Source organism: Bufo bufo, chromosome 6, assembly GCF_905171765.1.
Source record: "Bufo bufo chromosome 6, aBufBuf1.1, whole genome shotgun sequence".
NCBI lineage: Eukaryota > Metazoa > Chordata > Amphibia > Anura > Bufonidae > Bufo > Bufo bufo.
In genome coordinates, this window is record NC_053394.1 from 183,088,862 (window position 1) to 183,115,216 (window position 26,355).

The window sequence follows — 26,355 nt, forward strand, 5'->3', positions numbered from 1 at the left end:
CAAAGCAGGAGAAGGCTATAAGAAGATAGTAAAGTATTTTCAGCTTGCCATTTCCTCAATTTGAGGTGTAATTAAGAAATGGCAGTTAACAGTGGAGGTCAAGAGAAGGTCTGGAAGACTAAGAAACATTTCAGAAACAGCTGCTTATAGGATTGTTAGAAAGTCGAATCAGAACCCCCGCTTGACTGCACAAGACCTTCAGGAAGATTTATCAGACTCTGTGTAGATGTCGCTGAACAGTAGAACAATGTACCACAACGCCAAACATGGCCTTCATGGAAGAGTCATCAGAAGAAAACCTCTCCTGCGTCCTAATCACAAAGTTCAGTGTCAGAAGTTTGCAAAAGAACACTAAAACAAGCCTAATGCACCTTAGAAACCAGTCCTGTGGAACGATGAAGTTAAAATAGAACTCTTTGGCAACAATGAGCAAAGCTATGTTTTGAGAAAGAAAGGGCACAGAATTTCATGAAAAGAACACGTCTTCATTCTTCAACCATTAAGCATGGGGTGGATCAATCATGCTTTGGGGTTGTGTTCCAGCCAATGGCATGGGGAACATTTCACAGGTAGAGGGGAGAAGGGATTCAGTGACATTCCAGGAAATTCTGGAAGTAAACCTAACACCAACGGCAGGGGCGTAACTTGAGGTGACTGGGCCCCACAGCAAATTTTTGTATGCCCCCCCCCCCCCCCTTCCCCCTCGTGTAAACCCCGCTCCTTTGGCTAGTCACGATCTAGACCAGACCAGGCTGCCACGCCATCCATTTCCTATTATATACATGTATATGTATATTTTATACATACACACACACCCTATCTGTCATGTAGTGTCTATCACACTGTTGTGGGGGCCGTGTCAAAGTCTTAGGCCCCTTTGACACGGGCGAGTTTTCCGCACGGGTGCAATACGTGATGTGAACGCATTGCACCCGCACTGAATCCGTTTCACTTCAATGGGGCTGTGTACATGATCAGTGATTTTCACGCATCACTTGTTCGTTGCGTAAAAATCGCATCATGTTCTATTTTCTGCGTTTTTCACGTAGCGCAGGCCCCACAGAAGTGAATGGGGCTGTTTGAAAATCGCATTGCATCCGCAAGCATTGCGGATGCAATGTGATTTTCACGGATAGTTGCTAGGAGATGATAGGGACCTGAACTTTATTATTTTCCCTTATAACATGGTTATAAAGGAAAATAATAGCATTCTTAATACAGAATGCTAAGTAACATGTGGCTTGAGGGGTTAAAAAATAATAAAACATTTAATTATTCACCTCATCCACTTGATCGCGCAGCCCGGCTTGTCTTCTTTCAGGACCTGGCAGGAGAAGTACCTTTGGTGACGTCACCGCGCTCACAACGTGGTGAGCGTGGTGACGTCGGAGCAGGTCCTGCTGAATGCACCCTGGACGCATCTGGAGCCAACCCGTATCGTTCGTGTGAAAGGGGCCAGCCATTCCCATATTGCGGACCGCATATGCGGATCAGCAATGAATAGGCACCCTTCCGTGTGCATTCCGCATCAAGGATGCAGACCCATTCACTTCAATAGGTCCGCAAATCTGGAGATGCGGAAGGGTGCGAAACAGAATCACGGAACGGGACACTACGTAAGCACTACGCAGTGCTTTCGTGGGGTTCCATTCCGCACTTCCAATCCACCAAAAGATAGAACATGTCCTTTTTGCAGAATTGTGCTTTCCTGGGTAATATACCCGGAAAGGTGAACATGACATCACACTACACTGTATGTACAGCACAGTATAACCCCTTCTGTAGGAGAGGCGCCCATTCTATGTATTGCTGCAGGGCTGACACCGACTGTAGTCTGTCCCCATGGTCTGAGCCCCTGGTAACCAGTGGAGTAGCTAGAAATGACTGGGCCCCACAGCAAATTTTTAAACGGGCAGGCAGACGTCATACAGTGGCATCTGATTCTTTAACCACCTCCGGACCGCCTAACGCAGGATCGCGTTCCGGAGGTGGCAGCCCTGCGCAGAGTCACGCATATATGCGTCATCTCGCGATGGGCGAGATTTCCTGTGAACGCGCGCACACAGGCGCGCGCGCTCACAGGAACGGAAGGTAAGAGAGTTGATCTCCAGCCTGCCAGCGGCGATCGTTCGCTGGCAGGCTGGAGATGTGTTTTTTTTAACCCCTAACAGGTATATTAGACGCTGTTTTGATAACAGCGTCTAATATACCTGCTACCTGGTCCTCTGGTGGTCCCATTTGTTTGGATCGACCACCAGAGGACACAGGTAGCTCAGTAAAGTCCCACCAAGCACCACTACACTACACTACACCCCCCCCCCCCCGTCACTTATTAACCCCTTATTAGCCCCTGATCACCCCATATGGACTCCCTGATCACCCCCCTGTCATTGATCACCCCCCTGTCATTGATTACCCCCCTGTAAAGCTCCATTCAGATGTCCGCATGATTTTTACGGATCCACTGATAGATGGATCGGATCCGCAAAACGCATCCGGACGTCTGAATGAAGCCTTACAGGGGCGTGATCAATGACTGTGGTTATCACCCCATATAGACTCCCTGATCACCCCCCCTGTCATTGATTACCCCCCTGTCATTGATCAACCCCCTGTAAAGCTCCATTCAGACGTCCGCATGATTTTTACGGATGCACTGATAGATGGATCCGATCCGCAAAACGCATCCGGACGTCTGAATGAAGCCTTACAGGGGCATGATCAATGACTGTGGTGATCACCCCATATAGACTCCCTGATCACCCCCCTGTCATTGATCACCCCCCTGTAAAGCTCCATTCAGATGTCCGCATGATTTTTACGGATGCACTGATAGATGGATCCGATCCGCAAAACGCATCCGGACGTCTGAATGAAGCCTTACAGGGGCATGATCAATGACTGTGGTGATCACCCCATATAGACTCCCTGATCACCCCCCTGTCATTGATTACCCCCCTGTAAAGCTCCATTCAGATGTCCGCATGATTTTTACGGATGCACTGATAGATGGATCGGATCCGCAAAACGCATCCGGACGTCTGAATGAAGCCTTACAGGGGAGTGATCAATGACTGTGGTGATCACCCCATATAGACTCCCTGATCACCCCCCTGTCATTGATTACCCCCCTGTAAAGCTCCATTCAGACGTTCGCATGATTTTTACGGATCCACTGATAGATGGATCGGATCCGCAAAACGCATCCGGACGTCTGAATGAAGCCTTACAGGGGCGTGATCAATGACTGTGGTGATCACCCCATATAGACTCCCTGATCACCCCCCCTGTCATTGATCAACCCCCCTGTCATTGATCACCCCTCTGTAAGGCTCCATTCAGATATTTTTTTGGCCCAAGTTAGCAGAATTTTTTTTTTTTTTTCTTACAAAGTCTCATATTCCACTAACTTGTGTCAAAAAATAAAATCTCACATGAACTCACCATACCCCTCACGGAATCCAAATGCGTAAAATTTTTTAGACATTTATATTCCAGACTTCTTCTCACGCTTTAGGGCCCCTAGAATGCCAGGGCAGTATAAATACCCCACATGTGACCCCATTTCGGAAAGAAGACACCCCCAGGTATTCCGTGAGGGGCATATTGAGTCCATGAAAGATTGAAATTTTTGTCCCAAGTTAGCGGAACGGGAGACTTTGTGAGAAAAAAATTAAAAATATCAATTTCCGCTAACTTGTGCCAAAAAAAAAAAATTTCTATGAACTCGCCATGCCCCTCATTGAATACCTTGGGGTGTCTTCTTTCCAAAATGGGGTCACATGTGGGGTATTTATACTGCCCTGGCATTCTAGGGGCCCCAAAGCGTGAGAAGAAGTCTGGTATCCAAATGTCTAAAAATGCCCTCCTAAAAGGAATTTGGGCACCTTTGCGCATCTAGGCTGCAAAAAAGTGTCACACATGTGGTATCGCCGTATTCAGGAGAAGTTGGGGAATGTGTTTTGGGGTGTCATTTTACATATACCCATGCTGGGTGAGAGAAATATCTTGGTCAAATGCCAACTTTGTATAAAAAAAGGGAAAAGTTGTCTTTTGCCAAGATATTTCTCTCACCCAGCATGGGTATATGTAAAATGACACCCCAAAACACATTCCCCAACTTCTCCTGAATACGGCGATACCACATGTGTGACACTTTTTTGCAGCCTAGGTGGGCAAAGGGGCCCATATTCCAAAGAGCACCTTTAGGATTTCACAGGTCATTTACCTACTTACCACATATTAGGGCCCCTGGAAAATGCCAGGGCAGTATAACTACCCCACAAGTGACCCCATTTTGGAAAGAAGACACCCCAAGGTATTCCGTGAGGGGCATGGCGAGTTCCTAGAATTTTTTATTTTTTGTCACAAGTTAGTGGAAAATGCTTATTTTTTTATTTTTTATTTTTTTCATACAAAGTCTCATATTCCACTAACTTGTGACAAAAAATAAAAACTTCCATGAACTCACTATGCCCATCAGCGAATACCTTGGGGTCTCTTCTTTCCAAAATGGGGTCACTTGTGGGGTAGTTATACTGCCCTGGCATTCTAGGGGCCCAAATGTGTGGTAAGGAGTTTGAAATCAAATTCTGTAAAAAATGACCTGTGAAATCCGAAAGGTGCTCTTTTGAATATGGGCCCCTTTGCCCACCTAGGCTGCAAAAAAGTGTCACACATCTGGTATCTCCGTAATCGGGAGAAGTTGGGGAATGTGTTTTGGGGTGTCATTTTACATATACCCATGCTGGGTGAGAGAAATATCTTGGCAAAAGACAACTTTTCCCATTTTTTTATACAAAGTTGGCATTTGACCAAGATATTTATCTCACCCAGCATGGGTATATGTAAAAAGACACCCCAAAACACATTCCTCAACTTCTCCTGAATACAGAGATACCAGATGTGTGACACTTTTTTGCAGCCTAGGTGGGCAAAGGGGCCCACATTCCAAAGAGCACCTTTCGGATTTCACAGGTCATTTACCTACTTACCACACATTTGGGCCCCTAGAATGCCAGGGCAGTATAACTACCCCACAAGTGACCCCATTTTGGAAAGAAGAGACCCCAAGGTATTCGCTGATGGGCATAGTGAGTTCATGGAAGTTTTTATTTTTTGTCACAAGTTTGTGGAATATGAGACTTTGTATGAAAAAAAAAAATTAAAAAAAAAATCATCATTTTCCACTAACTTGTGACAAAAAATAAAAAATTCTAGGAACTCGCCATGCCCCTCACGGAATACCTTGGGGTGTCTTCTTTCCAAAATGGGGTCACTTGTGGGGTAGTTATACTGCCCTGGTATTCTAGGGGCCCAAATGTGTGGTAAGGAGTTTGAAATCAAATTCAGGAAAAAATGAGGAGTGAAATCCGAAAGGTGCTCTTTGGAATATGGGCCCCTTTGCCCACCTAGGCTGCAAAAAAGTGTCACACATCTGGTATCGCCGTACTCAGGAGAAGTTGAGGAATGTGTTTTGGGGTGTCTTTTTACATATACCCATGCTGGGTGAGATAAATATCTTGGTCAAATGACAACTTTGTATAAAAAAATGGGAAAAGTTGTCTTTTGCCAAGATATTTCTCTCACCCAGCATGGGTATATATAAAATGACACCCCAAAACACATTCCCCACCTTCTCCTGAGTACGGAGATACCAGATGTGTGACACTTTTTTGCAGCCTAGGTGGGCAAAGGGGCCCATATTCCAAAGAGCACCTTTCGGATTTCACAGGTCATTTTTTACAGAATTTGATTTCAAACTCCTTACCACACATTTGGGCCCCTAGAATGCCAGGGCAGTATAACTACCCCTCAAGTGACCCCATTTTGGAAAGAAGAGACCCCAAGGTATTCGCTGATGGGCATAGTGAGTTCATAGAACTTTTTATTTTTTGTCACAAGTTAGTGGAATATGAGACTTTGTAAGAAAAAAAAAAAAAAAAAAAAAAAAAATCATAATTTTCCGCTAACTTGTGACAAAAAATAAAAAGTTCTATGAACTCACTATGCCCATCAGCGAATACCTTAGGGTGTGTACTTTCAGAAATGGGGTCATTTGTGGGGTGTTTGTACTGTCTGGGCATTGTAGAACCTCAGGAAACATGACAGGTGCTCAGAAAGTCAGAGCTGCTTCAAAAAGCGGAAATTCACATTTTTGTACCATAGTTTGTAAACGCTATAACTTTTACCCAAACCATTTTTTTTTTACCCAAACATTTTTTTTTTATCAAAGACATGTAGAACTATAAATTTAGAGCAAAATTTCTATATGGATGTCGTTTTGTTTGCAAAATTTTACAACTGAAAGTGAAAAATGTCATTTTTTTGCAAAAAAATCGTTAAATTTCGATTAATAACAAAAAAAGTAAAAATGTCAGCAGCAATGAAATACCACCAAATGAAAGCTCTATTAGTGAGAAGAAAAGGAGGTAAAATTCATTTGGGTGGTAAGTTGCATGACCGAGCAATAAACGGTGAAAGTAGTGTAGGTCAGAAGTGTAAAAAGTGGCCTGGTCTTTCAGGGTGTTTAAGCACTGGGGGCTGAAGTGGTTAACATACATGTGTTTTTAGTGGACTATGACGTACACGATACAAAAATGCAGTACTCCACGTTCTTGTATCCTGTACAATCCGGTAAAAAAAATGGATGCTTTTTTTTTTTTTTTTTACAATGAAACTCTATGGTGAACGGATGTCACTGTCATGGCATCAGTATGAGGCATCCTAATACGTTTTTTTGTATACGTTAAACGGATGGGAAAAACGTGATGTGAACCCAGCCTTAAATGTGGGACAAAAATGTGATGTGAACTAGCGGTGCATTTTACAGTTGTTGAAAAAAACGTACTCGCCTGCTCCCCGCCGCTCCGTGATCTTCCAGTCCCCATTCTGGCCTCATACTGGTGTCCCAAAGCTGCACATGGGCGCCCAGAGGAGTGTGGCATCAGATGGATAGGGGGCCTAGAGGGCAGGGCATCAGATAAGTAGGGGACCCACAGTACAGGACTGGGGGGGGGGGGGGGGGGTTCTGAAAGGACAGCAGATGAATGCAGCTGGGGGGGGGGGGCAAAGGACAGCAGATGAATGCAGCTGGGGGGGCAAAGGACAGCAGATGAATGCAGCTGGGGGGGGGGGGGGGGGCAAAGGACAGCAGATGAATGCAGCTGGGGGGGCTACATGAGATGCAGGACAGCTAGGGTTGGCAGGGATAAGCCTGGAATGTGTGGGCTCCTGATAGTGACAGGCACAGCATCTTCTTTCTGCAGCATTTCCTGTCTCCCCTCTCCCTCCTGTTACTGCCGACTACAGAGCAGTCTCTGCAGCAGAAGCTGGGCTGTACTAATAGTTAGGAGATGAAGGGGAGACAGGATCGCCCTGTAGCACACTGTACTGAGCCCTGGCTGCACTATTAAGCAGCCAGGCTCCTCTATTAATGGTCCGTGCTGATGGGCGGGGCTTAGCTCCCTGCTCTGCTCCGAGGAAATTCTAAAGCAGCAGTGAAGTGAGTGTAGAGGGGGTGTGGCCAGTCTGACTGTTTACTACTGCTCCGGGCCCCTTGTCAGCCAGGGCCCCGAAGCAGCTGCTTCCCCTGCTTCCCTGGTAGGTACGCCACTGACCAACTGTAAAAAAGCTGAAGTTGAAAAGAGGATGGCTTCTACAATTTGATAATGATGATCCTAAACACACCTAAAAATCCATAGTAGATGACTTCAGAAGGCACAAGCTGCAGGTTTTTACCATGGCCCTTACATTCCCCTGATCTGAACATCATTGAAACCCTATGGATAGACTTCAAAAGAGCTTGCATGCAATGCATCCCATTAATCTCACAGAACCGGAAGACTTTTGCAAGGAAGAATGGATGAAAATATCTCCTATAAGAATTGAAAGACTCTTGGCTGGATAGAAAAAGCTTTTACAAGCTGTGATACTTACCAAAGGGGATGCTAGTGGGTACTAACTGTGCAGGGCAGTTACCTTTTTTGTTATTTTGAAAAGGTAAAAGATGAAGAAAAAAAAAAGTTTTTGCTTAAAATACATAGGGGATTTGCCGCCCTTAGCTTTATACCTTTTGGAGATCATTTCATCTTCAAGTTGCTTAACTGTTTTCAGTAACAGTAATTTTAACAGGGGTGCCAATTTGCATGTCACTGTACTGTGTATGTGAGTGTGTATGTGTATATATAATTTTCTAATATATATGCTTTAGGGTGTACAGAAATACTGCCACGCCCCCGACTGCTTCCTTAAATGATTTGTCTTGCTTCAGCAAATGGCATTTATCATGTTGACAAGGTTAATACGAGTAATTTACTAATGTATTGTGATTGTCTATGTTGCTGCCTTTGTTGGCTTGATTCATTTTTCCATCGTGTTATGGACTGCTTGTTTCCAGGGGTTACTGCCACCCTGAAATATGGCTGCGCTTGCACACTATAGGAAAAAGCATCGCCTTATGTGCACTCCTGCAGTCCTGTTCACCAGAGAAACCAGCACTTTTTCCTGTTGTGTGCAAGCATAGCCACCTCTGCTGGATTGCATGGTGTGTCAGTATATTTATACTGCTTCTGATAAACCGTCTATATTCTTTATGTAACTAAATTAGAATCTGTAAGGGAGGAGATTCTAACTTATCATAAAGACAAAGCCAGTAAGAGCTCATGATCTACGCTAAGTTTGACGACAAAAAGAAGGCAGTGGTAAATCAAAATATATATTTCTCGCCCATATTCCTCGGGGGACACAGGAAACCATGGGTATAGCTCTGCTCCCTAGGAGGCGTGACACTAAGTGAAAGCTGTAAGCCCCTCCTCCATCAGCTATACCCTTCAGCCTGGAGAGAGAGACTGCCAGTTTTTGCTTAGTGTCCAAGGAGGCAAGACACTCCCTGCTTAGGCAGGGTCGCTTTCCTATAATTTTTTTATTTTTTTATTTTTTCTACTTGCAGGGACAACAGAGGCGCACTAGACCCCTCTGTTTCTCCCGGGGTTGAGTTGCGCCAGTGCCGGTAATGCCGCACTGCCGCCTCCCCCACAGAAGACAAGGTGGACCAGGGCAGCCTCGCTCCCCTGCGTCCCGCCAGCTCAAGGGTAGCCCGCACGCCAAGTCCCTCCCCCGCCTTCCTGCCACTGCGGTGCCAGTAGCTGAAGGGGCGACCCTGCTGGATGGATTGAGGGTGAAGACAGCGGATGGTGAGAGTGGCTGCTCCAGCCCCCCCCCCTTTCCCTCCCTCCCACCGCTGCTACGTCTACGCTTGAAGACTCAAGCGTTTTCCATCATCGCCCCCCCCCCCCTTCATGGGCATAACTGGGCCGGCAACTTTTACCGGGCATCATTTGGGGGGACTCCGGTCTTCTCCAGCGGCAGGGCATCAGGGGGACGGCTGTGGGCTGGAGGCCGTCTGCCACATCCAGGCGCGGCGGGGGCCGCTTACTTGGCGCGAACGGCGCCATATTAGCTTGGCCGGCACTTCATCTTTCTCGGGGGTTAAATCATTTTGCCGCGCGCGCGCGGCTCTGCCTTCTCCTTCAACGCGGCGGGGGGGGCGGAGCTTCCCTACATGCGCTCCGCTGCTTCCTGTTTCGTCGGGCAGCACATCTCTAGTGCTGCGTGGAACCCTCTCTGCCGTCCGATCCTGAAGCTCTTCATCTCCGTGCCTACTGCCACTCCACCACAGCCTCCTTCAGCCTGCTGCCCTTACTACTGCCGCTTGCGCTGTCCGCGGGTCTGGTAGGACTGTTAACTCCTCCGTGCCACCAGTGCTGCTGCCTGGGTGTAATCCCCGTTCTGTTTTTTCTCTGGGGTCTCCCCCTTTAAGTGCAACATTTTTTTCCACCATGTCAGACCCTTCTGCAGCCGCCAAGCCTTGGTACCATGCCTGTACCGCTTGTAGGGAACCCTTTCCCCGGGGGCAGTCTGATCCGCACTGTCCTGCATGCCGGGCTCCACCGCAGCCTCAGTCGCCCGCTGTGTCGCTCCCTGCTTCCTCTGACCCGCCTGACTGGGCTAGATCCCTGTCCCAGGCCGTGGAAAGCCTCACCCATGTCGTGGGCCGCCTAATAGACAGGCCGCCTACCCCGCAGGATGCCACTCTTACTGTCGCACCCTCCGGGTCCACCGCTTCTGCCGCTGCGGAGGGTTCACCCTCTCTTAGTGACCCTTCCCGAGCTAGGCACTCTCAGAAGCATTTTAGAGTAGAGCGAGCCTCCTCCTCGGATGCCTCTCTCTCTCCGCCACGCTTGCGCACTCAGACGGGCCTCTCCTCTCCAAAGGATTCGCCCTCTGAAGGTGAATTGGCGGCTTCGGATTTGGAAATGGACTCGGCCCTGCCGTCCAAGCTAGCCTCAGCGATGGGTCAACTCATCTCTGATATTCGTGACACCTTTAAGGTGCAGGATGACCCCCCTAGCTCTGACGCAGCTAGCGTCTCCTTTATCAGACCCAAGCAGGCCTCCAAAGTCTTTCCAATCCACTCTGATTTCTCCTCCGTGGTGTCTAAGGCTTGGGCTCGCCCGGACGCCCGTTTTGTCAGTCCCAAGAAGCTGGATATTTGCTATCCTTTTCCAGCCGATGTTGTGGCCACCTGGTCGTCCCCACCCAAGGTGGACCCCCCTGTGGCCCGTCTGTCAAAGAACACGGCCATTCCGGTTCCCGACGGGTCCTCTCTTCAGTCAGCGGAGGACCGTCGCATGGAGACCCTTTCCAAGGGCTTTTTTGCTGCCTCCGGTTCTGCCCTCAGACCGGTTTTTGCCTCTGCCTGGGCAGGTAAAGCAATCTCTGCTTGGGGTGTGCAGCTGGAGCAGGAGTTGGACTCGGACGTCCCCATCCAGGACCTACGTTCCTTGGCCCAGCTTATTGTTCGGGCTGGGAATTTTGTTTGTGAGGCCTCCCTTGATGCGGGAGCCCTTATAGCACGCTCCTCCGCCCTGGCCGTTTCCGTCAGGAGGGAACTCTGGCTGAAGGTTTGGAAAGCGGACGCTGCCTCCAAACGTTCCTTGGCGGGGCTACCTTTTGCGGGTTCCCGCCTTTTCGGGGTCCGCTTAGACGAGCTTATTTCGGAGGCCACGGGTGGTAAAAGCACCCATCTTCCTCAACCCCAAGCCAGGGGCTCCCCCCGCAGCTGCCGCTTCGGCCCCTCCCCAGGATAAGCGTAGGAAGCCGTTTTTTCGGGTGCAGCCCTCCTGGCGCAGGCCGCAGGCTGCCCGCACACCCGCAGCAAAGCAGTCCTCTGCCTGAAGGTGCGCCCCCACCCACCCGGGTGGGGGGCCGGCTCCTCCTTTTCAGGGACGTATGAATGGCTCACGTCTCCGACGCCTGGGCTCTCGAAATTGTGTCTTCCGGATACAAAATCGAATTCGCGTCCTTCCCTCCAGATCGGTTCTTTCGCTCCCGCCCGCCGCGGGACCCGAAAAGCGCGGCCGCGTTCTCCGCGGCTGTTCAAGCCTTACTGGACAGGGGGGTGATTACCCCCGTTCCTCTAGAGGAAAGGTTCCAAGGGTTCTATTCGAACCTCTTTGTAGTTCCCAAGAAGGGAGGTTCGGTGCGGCCCATTTTGGACCTCAAAAGGTTCAACCGTTTTCTCCTCCTTCGACGGTTTCGGATGGAGTCCCTCCGTTCCGCGGTGGCTTCCCTGGAGCGGGGAGATTTCATGTCTTCCATCGATATACAGGATGCCTACCTCCATGTTCCGGTAGCCCGGTGTCACCATCGCTTCCTCCGATTCGCCGTGGGGGACCTTCACTTCCAATTTGTCGCCCTTCCCTTTGGGCTGGCAACAGCCCCCCGGGTGTTCACCAAGGTCCTGGCCCCGGTTTTGGCCTTACTCCGCTCCAGGGGTGTTTTTCTGCTACCATACTTGGACGATGTCCTCATCAAGGCTCCGTCCCTTTCTCAAGCGGTTGCCAGCTTGGATCTCACTCTAGAGACCCTGGCGAGGTTCGGTTGGGTCATCAACTTCCCCAAGTCCTCCCTTCTCCCCTCCAGACAACTGGTCTTCCTGGGAATGCTTTTAGACACGGGAGCGGCGGAGGTACGTCTTCCCTCGGAAAAACGACTGACCCTCCGTCGGGCGATTCGGGGTCTCCTTCTCCACCGTCGACCGTCCTTCCGCTTCTGCATGCGGGTCTTGGGGCAGATGGTTGCCTGCTTCGAGGCGATCCCATTTGCGCAGTTTCACTCCCGCCCTCTCCAACGGGCGATCCTCTCCTCCTGGGACAAATCGCCGGAGTCTCTGGACCATCCCTTCCGTCTATCGCCTCCGGTGCGGTCATCTCTCCGCTGGTGGTTACAGGCCCCTCTTCTGGGCAGGTCCTTTCTGCCGCTCAACTGGTTGGTGGTTACAACCGATGCCAGTCTCTTGGGCTGGGGAGGCGTGTTTCCTCCCCAATCCGTCCAGGGCATTTGGTCTCCATCGGAGTCCAAACTCTCGATCAATGTCCTGGAGCTGAGAGCGGCCCTTCTGTCTCTGCGACACTGGACTCATCTGCTGAGGGGTCATCCAGTTCGTGTGCAATCGGACAACGCCACGGCCGTGGCGTACATAAACCACCAGGGGGGCACTCGCAGCGCTGCAGCGATGCGGGAGGTCACCAGCATTCTCCGTTGGGCGGAAGCCCACGTCCCGGCTCTATCTGCAATTTTTATTCCAGGGGTGGACAATTGGGCGGCGGACTTTCTCAGTCGCACCACCGTCGACCCCGGCGAGTGGTCTCTTCACCCGGAGGTGTTCGAGGCCATTTGCCTTCGTTGGGGCATGCCGGACGTGGACCTCATGGCCTCCAAGTTCAATCACAAGGTCCCCGCCTATCTGTCCACGGCCAGGGATCCGGGAGCTTGCGGAGCCGACGCCCTCGTTCTTCCTTGGCGAGGCTTCGCGCGTCCATACATATTCCCTCCCATCCCACTCCTGCCCAAGGTCCTTCGGAAGATCGCGGCAGAAGGCGTCTCGGTGATTCTGGTCGCTCCGGACTGGCCCCGCCGGTCTTGGTACGCCGACCTCATGCTGCTCCTGGCAGACGCGCCCTGGCCGCTGCCCGCCAGGGAAGATCTTCTCTCTCAGGGACCGATCTTCCACCCGCGTTTAAGGTCCCTACGTTTGACGGCGTGGTTGTTGAGACCACCGTCCTGACACGTAGCGGTTTTTCTGCGGACGTCGTCCGCACCATGATCCGCGCCCGTAAGCCGTCCTCTTCTAGGATCTATTATAGGACCTGGAGGACCTATTTGGGGTTCTGTGCCGATCTGGGGATTCCTCCGCTCTGCTTTTCTCTCCCCACCGTTTTGTCTTTCCTTCAGAGTGGCCTTGCCCAAGGTCTGGGTCTTAGTTCTTTGAAGGGTCAGGTGTCTGCGCTGTCCATTTTGTTTCAGCGCCCACTGGCCCCCCTTGGTCCTGTCAAGACTTTCCTTCAGGGCGTGGCTCACGCGGTTCCTCCGTACCGCCCTGGGACCTGAACCTGGTTCTCTCAGCGCTCCAGGCTTCTCCTTTCGAGCCTCTGCAGACTGTTTCCTTGCGGCTTCTGTCCTGCAAGGTTATTTTCCTTGTAGCCGTCACCTCTCTTCGGAGGGTGTCCGAATTGGCTGCACTCTCCTGTCTGGAACCTTTCCTAGTGTTCCACCAGGACAAGGTGGTTCTTCGTCCGGTCCCTTCCTTCCTTCCTTCCTAAGGTGGTCTCCGCCTTTCATCTGAACGAGGACATCGTTCTCCCCTCCTTGTGTCCTTCCCCTTCCCACCCCCGGGAGAGGAAGCTTCATCGCCTGGACGTTGTCAGGGCGCTCAAGGTTTACCTGGAGGTAACCAGCTCTTTCAGGCGTACTGACTCGCTCTTTGTGGTTCCGGAGGGGTCGCGCAGAGGGATGGCGACGTCCAAAGTTGCTATCGCCCGTTTTGTCAAGATGGCTGTTACTGAGGCTTATCTCGCCAAGGGCAAGGTTCCGCCCCTTGGTGTTACCGCTCACTCCACTAGAGCGGTCGGGGCTTCCTGGGCTCAGAGGAATCGGGCTTCTACGGAGCAGATTTGCAAGGCGGCCACTTGGTCCTCCTTGCACACCTTCACCAAGTTCTACAGGGTGCATACTCATGCGTCGGCTGACGCTGCTTTAGGCCGTCTGGTGTTGCAGGCGGCAGTTGATTGATGCCTCTGGGTGTTGGTCTAGTTGTTCTGGTCCCTCCCTTCTGGGACTGCTCTGGAACGTCCCATGGTTTCCTGTGTCCCCCAAGGAATATGGGCGAGAAAAGGAGACTTTTGTATAACTTACCAGTAAAGTCTCTTTCTTGCTCTTCCTTGGGGGACACAGCACCCGCCCTTCATTTGGGTTTACAGTTGTGGTTCCGGCTTGGTTGCCCCCGTTGGGGCTTGACAGTTCTTTTTTCCGGTTGGTGGTTATCTTTCACTACTTGGACACGCAACTGGCAGTCTCTCTCTCCAGGCTGAAGGGTATAGCTGATGGAGGAGGGGCTTACAGCTTTCACTTAGTGTCACGCCTCCTAGGGAGCAGAGCTATACCCATGGTTTCCTGTGTCCCCCAAGGAAGAGCGAGAAAGAGACTTTACTGGTAAGTTATACAAAAGTCTCCTTTTCTCAAAATAATAATAGTGCAAATTAATCAAATATAAAATCTGTGACAATAAAATTATGAAAATTAATGATATGCAACATTTTAAGAAAGCCAAAATAACCTATAGGATATACATATATTCTTTACAATTCCTTACTGTGATAATACCCTACAATATATTTTAAATTACTTTGATACTGGATTTCTCTCAGCCGACAGATGTTTTAGATTGAACTCAATTCAGATTTTATATATATATATATATATATATATATATATATATATATAAATTTGTTTCTGTCTAGATGTTCTTTATGTGCGACCAAACAACTGGACGGATCTTTACCAAATTTGGCACACAGGTACATCAGGTGTCCGAGAAGGTTTTAGACCGGGTCTCTGCTCTCTAGGAATTACCGTTCCTGAAATATTCCCAAAAAATGAGCCCCCCCTTCCCAATACCAATTGCCATAAACACAGTTTTACTCCAGGTTTCCATAACAACCCAGCCATTTTTCTTTACTGCTTAAAGGGGCGGGTACTATGGAGGGCACTGTTTTTAAAGGGGCGGGCACAGTGGAGGTCACGGTTATTAAATGGGCAGGCACTGTGGAGGTCACTATTAAGGGGGCGAGCTCTATGAAGGTCCCTGTTAAAGGAGCTGCCACTGTGAAAGTCACTGTTAAAGGGGCAGTCACTGTGAAAGTCACTGTTAAAGGGGCAGTCACTGTTAAAGCTGATGTAACCGGGTGCGCCTGTCGCGGCCCAATGACATCAACAGTAGCAGAGGACGGAGCGAGATGATTCTGAGATGCGGACCCACGGGCGCATCAGAGGTAACATGGACCATGAGGTAGATGATTGGACAGCTGTGCGCACATGAGCACACAGTAGTGGGGAACGCCGAACGGTCTAATTGATGCTATGCTATATGAATATATTATTCAGCAGTGTCGGACGTCATGTGACGATCGGTTGGGCTTGCAGTGTGATTGGATGACATTCAGGTGAGACATGAATGCATATTAGGCTAAAGAGGGTTTTGAAAAAGGTGTATATTCATTGGTCGGATCGCACCAGTACCTTGTAATTGGATAATCTCTATGGGGGTGGCGCACTTGTTTTTAACATAAATATGTAGATATAATACAATGTGAACAGGCTTGACAAAGGCTGTTTATCAGCCAAAACTTTGCTGCTATGTGTATCATTGCTTTGAAGTCTCAATAAAGTCTATGTGAGATGCTGCTGATACCGCTTGTATTCATCTATGTTAAAGGGGCGGTCACTGTTAAAAAGGTGGTCAATGCTAAAGGGGCGGGCACTATGGAGGTCACTGTTAAAGGGGCAGGCAGTGTTAAAAGAGCTGGCACCGTGAAGGTCATTGTTAAAGGGGCGGGTACTGTAGAGGTCACTGTTATGGGGGAAACTGTCTGTCTTTTTACGACACACGGAAACATAAAATTAAATTGATGAAATATACCCGTGCGAAGCCGGGTCCTTCTGCTAGTATATGTGTGTGTGTGTGTATGTGTGTATATATATATATATATATATATATATATATATATATATATATATAAATATATTATTTAGCATAAAAAAAAATCAGCAGCACTCTATAGGATGCCGGGTGCAAATCCACAAACGCTCCTGGACAGGGAACAGTGCAATAGGAATAACTAAAAATGGGCAGCACTCGGGTCTTGTGAAAATTCTGTGATGTTTATTCACACCCCAACGCAATGCAGCATTTCAGCCCTCTCAATGGAGCCTTTGTCAAGCTTGACAAAGGCTCCATTGAGAGGGCTGAAATGCTGCATTGCGTTGGGGTGTGAATAAACATCACTGAATTTTCACAAGACCCGAGTGCTGCCCATTTTTCGTTTTATATCAAAGAACTGAACTCCGTTCCTTGGAGATGATACTGTGATATAGGAATAATTTTCAACAGTCTGTCTAAATATCCCTGGATTGGAAAACGTTAGAATGATACTGCAGTTAGAAATCAGCTTTATTCCAAAACAGATTCTACACCCAAAATATGGTTAATTGAATATATATAAGTGCAAATATATTATTTTCGTTCTCCTATAAAATATAGAAGTTTATACTATACCAGTGTATCGGCTAGCAGATATCAGTTTCAAGATTCAGGACTATAGACTGGTGTGGTCCTATTGTTCCTGGACGGTTGTGTTCTACTTGAAAAGATTAAGGCAGGCATCCTATAACTGCGGCCCTCCAGCTGTTGCAAAACTACAACTCCCAGCATACCCGAACAGCCTACTAGTATCAGCCTACAGCAGGGCATTGTGGGAGGTTGTAGTTTTACAACAGCTGGAGGGCCGCAATTTGAGGATTCCTGGATTAAGGAATGGAATGATGTTTTCAAGGAATGGGTGGGTCCCCCTGGATGACTGGATAGGTGGTTCTAGTTCATTGGATGGGTCTGATGATTTCCTCAGGAAGGTGGATCAGATGGCATTCCCTCTGTCAGCTCATGCCACCTTTTTATCCCATTCAAAAATGGGATTGGTCTGGTTTGATCATTTACTAGTGACATCACATGTTAATTCCCCAAATTTTTACTCTACTACTACATGGCACTAGGGCTCTATGTAAAAAGTTTTGACAATTATAGCCATTTCCTATATTTTCCCTTTTAATTTGAAGAAGGGGTAATCTTTAACTGGGATTTTAGACAGAACTTCTAGAACAATAGAATGTAGATATAAAGGTGTATCCAGGATTAGACCTCTATTCTCAAGGACTTGTAGGTACACAACTCCTAGACATGATTAAACACCTTTCCTAGTCATTGTGATAAAGCAGAATTCAAGTGATACTTCTGAGAAACAGATAATTAACTTCTCACCAGTCTCACTCTCTGACATAGCACTCTGAAACTACATTGGAATTTCCACCTCAATTCTAACACTAAATGAATATCCCTTTATCAAACTTCTAGTTGTATAAAACACCCAATGTTATATCATATAAAAAACCCAAATCCATTAATATGAGGATTAATATAAACATTACAATGAATACTAAATTATATTCTTTTTACTCACTGAAAATAAACTAAAACTCACATTTCTACCATTGTCTTATCTGAGTTAATGCATTTTATTGTATCTGTCTAAACCTCTTTCACACGAGAGCAGACTACGCAAACACTCTTAACCACCTCAGCCCCCATAGCTTAAACACCCTTAATGACCAGGCCACTTTTTACACTTCTGCACTACACTACTTTCACCGTTTATTGCTCGGTCATGCAACTTACCACCCAAATGAATTTTACCTCCTTTTCTTCTCACTAATAGAGCTTTCATTTGGTGGTATTTCATTGCTGCTGACATTTTTTTACTTTTTTTGTTATTAATCGAAATTTAACGATTTTTTTGCAAAAAAATGACATTTTTCACTTTTCAGTTGTAAAATTTTGCAAAAAAAAACCACATCGATATATAAATTTTTCTCTAAATTTATTGTTCTACATGTCTTTGATAAAAAAAAAATGTTTGGGTAAAAAAAAAAAATGGTTTGGGTAAAAGTTATAGCGTTTACAAACTGAGGTACAAAAATGTAAATTTCCGCTTTTTGAAGCAGCTCTGACTTTCTGAGCACCTGTCATGTTTCCTGAGGTTCTACAATGGCCAGACAGTACAAACACCCCACAAATGACCCCATTTCGGAAAGTAGACACCCTAAGGTATTCGCTGATGGGCATAGTGAGTTCATAGAACTTTTTATTTTTTGTCACAAGTTAGCGGAATATGATGATTTTTTTATTTTTTTTTTCTTACAAAGTCTCATATTCCACTAACTTTTGACAAAAAATAAAAACTTCCATGAACTCACTATGCCCATCACGAAATACCTTGGGATGTCTTCTTTCCAAAATGGGGTCACTTGTGGGGTAGTTATACTGCCCTTGCATTCTAGGGGCCCTAATGCGTGGTAAGTAGTTTGAAATCAGAATCTGTAAAAAATGGCCGGTGAAATCCTAAAGGTGCTCTTTGGAATGTGGGCCCCTTTGCCCACCTAGGCTGCAAAAAAGTGTCACACATGTGGTATCGCCGTACTCAGGAGAAGTCGGCAATGTGTTTTGGGGTGTCATTTTACATATACCCATGCTGGGTGAGAGAAATATCTTGGCAAAAGACAACTTTTCCCATTTTTTTTTATACAAAGTTGGCATTTGACCAAGATATTTCTCTCACCCAGCATGGGTATATGTAAAATGACACCCCAAAACACATTCCCCAACTTCTCCTGAGTACGGCGATACCACGTGTGACACTTTTTTGCAGCCTAGATGCGCAAAGGTGCCCAAATTCCTTTTTAGGAGGGCATTTTTAGACATTTGGATCCCAGACTTCTTCTCACGCTTTAGGGCCCCTAAAAAGCCAGGGCAGTATAAATACCCCACATGTGGGGTATTCAATGAGGGGCATGGCGAGTTCATAGAAAAAGTTTTTTGGCACAAGTTAGCGGAAATTGATTTTTTTTTTTTTTTTTTTTCTCACAAAGTCTCCCTTTCCGCAAACTTGAGACAAAAATATCAATCTTTCATGGACTCAATATGCCCCTCAGCAAATACCTTGGGGTGTCTTCTTTCCAAAATGGTGTTATTTGTGGGGTGTTTGTACTGCCGTGGCATTTGAGGGTCTCCGCAGTCATTACATGTATGGCCAGCATTAGGAGTTTCTGCTATTCTCCTTATATTGAGCATACGGGTAATGAGATTTTTTTTTTCCGTTCAGCCTCTGGGCTGAAAGAAAAAATGAATGGCACAGATTTCTTCATTCGCATCGATCAATGTGGATGAAAAAATCTCTGCCAAAAATAAAAAAAGGAGGGGAAAGGCGTCTGCCAGGACATAGGAGCTCCGCCCAACATCCATACCCACTTAGCCCGTATGCCCTGGCAAACCAGATTTCTCCATTCACATCAATCGATGTGGATGAATAAATCATTGCCGGGATTTTTTATTTTTTTTTATATATACAAAGTGTTTGCCAAAGCATATGAACACCGCCACCTCCTCAGCTCTTATGCCTCGGCAAACGTATCTTTTACTGCAGAGGAGAAATCTCGTCTTGCAGCGCCGCATACACTGACTTTTGTGTGTAATCTGACAGCAGCGCAATGCTTCTGTCAGAATGCACATCAGTGCTGCAGCTAGTCGATCGGTTGGTCCACCTGGAAGGTAAAAAAAAAAAAGAAAAAACCAGGCCGCAACGCAATAAATTTTATTAACTTTATAATAACTTTTGAACAGAAAATATAAACTTTTTTTTAACTTTTTGAACTGAAAGTTAACTTTTTTGCTTACTGGTGTTTTTTTTTTAATTTTTTTTTTAGCTTTTATAGGACAAACCTCTCCTTCCCCATGGGACAATGTGCAAAGCGCAAATCGCCCAAAGATGTGGCGAAGTACATTATGCACTTTATCCCAGGTGAAAGGAGAGGTTTGCAGCAGCTGTGAGAGAAAGGGCCCTAATAGCCCTGTGTGTCTGTCCTGTGAGATGCAATCCCTATGCTAAGTGTACCTGTGTGTGGTACTTCCGGAAACACTCTCCAAAGCATAGGGCAGGGTGGTCAGGGCAGTCAGGACAGAAATAGCGGGTGTCACGCCTTATTCCACTCCTGCTACAGACACGACATCTTTTTCGGGGTGACGGTTAGGTTGAGGTATCGGCAACGACACTGGGGAAATGTCGCTCGTGTAGACGGCTAACTACACTGGTGGATGGGGCCACGGAACCTTCTGGATACAGGAGGTTCTCGATGATCTCTTCCTGAAATTTGAGGAAGGATCGTGTTCTCCCAGCCTTACTGTAGAGAACAAAACTATTATATGCAGCCAATTGAATTAAATATACAGACACCTTCTTATACCAGTGTCTGGTGCGTCGGGAAACTAAATACGGAGACAACATCTGGTCATTGAAGTCCACCCCTACCATGAGCAAATTATAGTCGTGGACACAGAGGGGCTTTTCAATGAGACAGGTTGCTCGCTCAATTTGTATTGTCGTGTCTGTGTGAATGGAGGAGAGCATGTAAACGTCACGCTTGTCTCTCCATTTCATCGCAAGCAGTTCTTCGTTACACAAGGCAGCCCTCTCCCCCCTTGCAAGACGGGTGGTAACGAGCCGTTGGGGGGAGCCCACGCGACTAGTTCGCGCGGTGCCACAGCAGCCAATCTGTTCTAGGAACAAATGCCTGAAGAGGGGCACACTTGTGTAGAAATTGTCCACATAAAGATGGTACCCGTTGCCAAATAAGGGTGACACCAAGTCCCAGACTGTCTTCCCACTGCTCCCCAGGTAGTCAGGGCAACCGACCGGCTACAGGGTCTGATCTTTTCCCTCATAGATCCGAAATTTGTGGGTATAGCCTGTGGCCCTTTCACAGAGCTTATACAATTTGACCCCATACCGGGCGCGCTTGCTTGGGATGTATTGTTTGAAGCCAAGGCGCCCGGTAAAATGTATTAGGGACTCGTCTACGCAGATGTTTTGCTCTGGGGTATACAAATCTGCAAATTTCTGGTTGAAGTGGTCTATGAGGGGCCGAATTTTGTGGATCCGGTCAAAAGCTGGGTGGCCTCTGGGACGGGAGGTGGTGTTGTCGCTAAAGTGCAGGAAACGCAGGATGGCCTCAAATCGTGCCCTGGACATAGCAGCAGAGAACATGGGCATGTAATGAATCGGGTTCGTGGACCAATATGACCGCAATTCATGCTTTTTGGTTAGACCCATGTTGAGGAGAAGGCCCAGAAAAATTTTAATTTCTGAAACTTGGACTGGTTTCCACCGGAAAGGCTGGGCATAAAAGCTTTCCGGGTTGGCGGATATAAATTGAGTGGCCTACCGATTTGTTTCTGCCACGACTAAGTCCAAGAGCTCCGCAGTCAAGAACAGCTCAAAAAATCCCAGGGCCGAACCGATCTGAGCTGTCTCAACCCGAACTCCAGACTGGGCGGTGAAAGGGGGAACTAATGGTGCGGCTGAAGTTGGTGACTGCCAATCAGGATTTGCCAGCACCTCAGGGACTCTAGGGGGTCTACGGGCCTGTCTGTGCGGTGGCTGCGACGGGGTAACTACTGCACGTGCCACCGTACCAGCTTCAACTGCCCTTCTGGTGCTCGCCACTTCACCATGTTGTACGGCAGTGCTGGTACTCAGTCCAGGGATGGCTGCGCTGCTGGTGTATGCCTCACCACGTGATCCGACAGCGCCAGCCCCACTCTGCTGCTCTTGAAGGGATGAGCAAATAGACCTCGGATGAAACATCCGAAATCGATCCGCATAAAACTTTGTTCCAATATTGTATGGAGCAGGAGTTCCGTACAGTATTAGAATGTATTGGCTCCGATGAGCCGAAGTTATAGCTTTGCGAAGTCTCGCGAGACTTCGGATAATAATTTCATACATTAATTTGTACTGTAAAAAAAAAAAAAAAACATTTCCCGGACTCTGATTCGGTTCCAAGTTCCTGCTCCGTACAGTATTGGAACTACGTTTTTTGCTAATCCCTGATAATAATCTCTGTATTTTTCTGCCCGAGCCTGTTTAGCATTGCTTAGAAACAGAATAGTAGTACTTTTATTACTTGAGGGACCTACTCCGTATTAGAACTGTGGATGTGTAATATTAGAAAACATAGCTGCTTTCTTTCACCATGCTTGTCCATAAGCCGTGTTGGACATTGCTGCTCAAATTGAATGGGGCTGTGCTTCAACATCAGATCATAGGATTACAACTGTTTCCAGAAGAAACCACACATTTTTTCTAATATAATATGTGCTTGCATTACAGTCCATCTAATGGCTATGTAGTCTATTCAGGGTAAGATGTTTAGCCCAAAGTGAATCCCATGTAAAAATGAGATTCTACCTATCCTCATTATCAGGATGTCCTGTAATGGACTGTAAGAATACTAAATACTAAAAATAATTTTACTGTATTATGAGTAGCCTATTCACACCTAAGATGAATTCGGTATCCCACTAATAATGCATAAAATAAAGCTTACAGCCACGTTGCCTCCTCACAGAATTCAGGAAGGCTAGCTATCCACTGTAGGACAGTTTCAGATGAGCATATTCACTGTGGAAGCGTGAATTCCCACACTGAACTTGTCTTCTCTGACCAGACTGTACAGTATGATGATTTATGATGCTGTATGTATCTGCTAGGGCTGTAGCTATCGATTATTTTAGTAATCAAGTATTCTATCGATTAAGGGCTCTTTCACACCTGCGTTATTGTCTTCCGGCATAGAGTTCCGTCGTCGGGGCTCTATGCCGGAAGAATCCTGATCAGGATTATCCTAATGCATTCTGAATGGAGAGTAATCCGTTCAGGATGCATCAGGATGTCTTCAGTTCCGGTACGGAACGTTTGTTGGCCGGAGAAAATACCGCAGCATGCTGCGCTTTTTGCTCCGGCCAAAAATCCGGAACACTTGCCGCAAGGCCGGATCCGGAATTAATGCCCATTGGAAGGCATTGATCCGGATCCGGCCTTAAGCTAAACGTCGTTTCGGCGCATTGCCGGAGCCGACATTTAGCTTTTTCAGAGTGGTTACCATGGCTGCCGGGACGCTAAAGTCCTGACAGCCATGGTAAGTGTAGTGGGGAGCGGGGGAGCAGTGTACTTACCGTCCGTGCGGCTCCCCGGGCGCTCCAGAGTGACGTCAGGGCGCCCCAAGCGCATGGATCACGTGATCCATGTGATCACGTCATCCATGCGCATGGGGCGCTCTGACGTCATTCTGGAGCGCCCCGGGAGCCGCACGGACTGTAAGTATACCGCTCCCCCGCTCCCCGCTCCTACTATGGCAACCAGGACTTTAATAGCGTCCTGGGTGCCATAGTAACACTGAAAGCATTTGGAAGACGGTTCCGTCTTCAAATGCTTTCAGTACACTTGCGTTTTTCCGGATCCGGCAGGCACCTCCGGCAACGGAAGTGCATGCCGGATCCCAACAACGCAAGTGTGAAAGAGGCCTAATCCAACGATTAATAGAGTACTCAAATAAGAATAAAACAAATGCACAACCTCAACTGAAATTATTTGTACTTTAATAATGCAGACTACACAAATCATTACAGTTGAGGTCAGGCAGAGACACACAGCATCATAAATTATAGTGCCATGAGGTCTGGTCAAAGCAGCAGAGTTCAGTCCGTGCTCACGTGCTCCCACACGGAGCTTGTTTCATGCCATGAACACACTTGTCTGAATCTGGCCTTAGGGTGCTTGCACACAGTGCAGTTCTGACATGCATTCAGGATGCTGTTTTTTATAGTAGCTAGCTGAAATTAATTAAATCATTCCCACTATGCAGAACACCAAGTTTTAATGAGGCCGCTAAACTGGCTAAATAGAAAACTGCATCCTGAATGTATGTCAGAACTGCACTGCACCCTTAGGCTGGGTTCACATAGCGACTTGTGGCGATCCAACATTAAGATTACTAGGCCACACTGCCAGTTGTACCTCGTAATAGTTAATGTGGTTGCACAGAATCTAACAGGTTTGTATTTCTGCCGACCGTTATTTCAGTTGCGGCAACTTGGGGGTCGCAGTGTGACCACATTCTTCATCATGAGATTCTGTTTAGTAGTGCGACTTTGTGAAAGTTGTGCAACTACCATTCACTGAGTAGTGCCATGGGGGATAAGCCACTGGCAATCATGTCTGGAGTTGGTTTATCTCCTTTGAGCACAACAACATTCTGTATAATTTGAACGGACATCTGCCTTTAGGGGAAGAGTTAGGACAACCCTATACACTATTGGTGAATGCTATGGCCACCAAAACTATTAAGGTGGAGAACAGCAATAATGTAGTCCTATGATTTTTCTGGCATCTCCATATGTTCCATCAATCCTCTGAAAAAAGACTTTATGCCAGCTACCCCTTAGGTGCAACCAGGGCAGTGCAGTTGCAATTCAATGCACCCAGAGGCCTTTACTGTGCATGTACAGAACATGCAAGGCCTCAGAGACTGCATGGCCTGTCCATCACAGCGGTGGCGGTGCGGCATAGAAGACATGAAGGGGGGAACCTCTAGGTGCAACAAGATGCAACTACACTACACGGTCATTTGCATATTGTAAAATGTTTTTATTGGAGGATTGACGTAACATATGAAGATGCCAGAGACCTCTTGGGACTTTGCGCATAAGTGATGCACAGCTGCCGACTGTTTGACTTAGTGTCATGTGGTGTTGTCAGGGACTAGAAAAAATGGTTTGCTTTCTTTTTTGTTTGTATCATTGGGGTACACAGACTTAGACATAGCTGCTGGCACCAGGAGGGGAACGCGAAGCCAAAACAGTGTTAGCCTGTCCTACCAGCTCTATATCCCTTTTGCAGGCATTGAGCTATTCCATTTAGCCCCCCCCCCCCCCTTTGAAATGTGTTGGCAAATGTAAACTTGGAGCAGTCCTCCATAATCTACTCTGGTGGACAGTCTGGTCACTGCCATTCGTGAGACTGTCAAAATTTAGACTGTCAATCCAGCTGTGAGGGGTTTTCTTTTTGAAGGACCCATCACTTTCACAAGGTCTTACCTCTTCATACAGAGTATGACGGCATTGTGAAATAAAACATGCAATGCAACAGCTCTCTGCAAACCCAAAAAAGTACAAAATTGCATAATAATTGCAAGTGCTACACTAATAAGTTAGAGATGCTTGGCAAATCATTTTGTGCTAAATTATTTGAGCCCGTCTGCCGCACGTCAAGGCGATCCCTGTAAGACAAGTTCCTAACATTAAATTCTACCCGTTATGTGCCATGACGGCTACCATATAATTCAGTGAGTGTAGGTTCCACATGCATGGTGGGCCTGCTTCACTTTCTGTAATTTTTGGTGCCAAAATGGCCTCCATTATATCCAAGGAATGCAGGTATAAAGAGTATGACGGCATGGTTTCTAAGGAATGGGACAGCTTGTATAGACATTTTGTCCCCTCAAATCCCTTCCCTGAGGTCCTGGTGTCCAAATGGTCTTCCTTTCCTAAGGTGGATCCCCCTGTTTTCCTGTGGTGGATGGCTCGTCCTTTTGTGATTATGTAGACAATCGCTGTTTGCCAAGTCTACCTCTAAAGCTGTCAGCTTGGCTTTTAGACCAGTTTTTCCCCTCCGCTTGGGTTGGTAAGGCAGTCACAGAATGGATGGTGCAGCTTCTCCAGAATATTACGTTTGGAAGGATCTGGAGAGTGTCTGGCTCTGCAGATTTTACGTGCCAGAAAATATATTTGTGAGACTTCTCTTGACTTGGGCATCTCCTTGCCATGTTCAACAGCTTTCAATGTAACTATGAGCTGTACCCTTTGTTTCAAGTTTGAGTAACTGATCTGACCTCTAAACTTTCCCTTACTGACCATGCCTCCTGCAGATTTGGCTAAAGATTAGACAAAATTATCTCTGAAGCTACTGGTGCTAAGAGTATCCACTTGCCCCAAAGTAGGACTCATTGACTGCATCCTTCCAAGAGGGTGGGCCCCTGTTTATAGTAATTTAATTGCCTCTCTGGCACTCACTCTTCAGAGAAAGTGACTCAACAAGAGATGTAAAAGAAGCCTTCCTTCAAACCAGATCCAACAGAAATTCTACTGCCTGAAGAGGAGCATCCAGCTATTCCTGTCCAGGATTTGGGGTTGGCTACTTCTTTCAGGATTCCCACATTAAGGATGCTTGCGTTCACAAGATCAAGTTCTCTTCCATGCTCCCTGATTGTTTCTTCAGGTCCCAGCCTCTGAAG

The 26,355-nt window shown here is 47.2% G+C and overlaps 1 protein-coding gene and 1 long non-coding RNA gene across 2 annotated transcripts in view; one reads left to right on the plus strand and one right to left on the minus strand.

The window, feature by feature from the left end:
* The window catches only part of LOC121003263 (lysine-specific demethylase 2A-like), a 203,028-nt gene that overhangs the window by 163,944 nt on the left and 12,729 nt on the right, over positions 1-26,355 (plus strand). The gene's annotated exons all lie outside the window — the stretch shown is intronic.
* On the minus strand, positions 7,144-26,141 carry LOC121003264. The gene is made up of 3 exons (XR_005779449.1): positions 26,131-26,141; positions 9,760-9,764; positions 7,144-7,274 (listed from the first exon to the last, which is right to left on the minus strand). It is a non-coding gene; the product is annotated as an uncharacterized LOC121003264 (long non-coding RNA).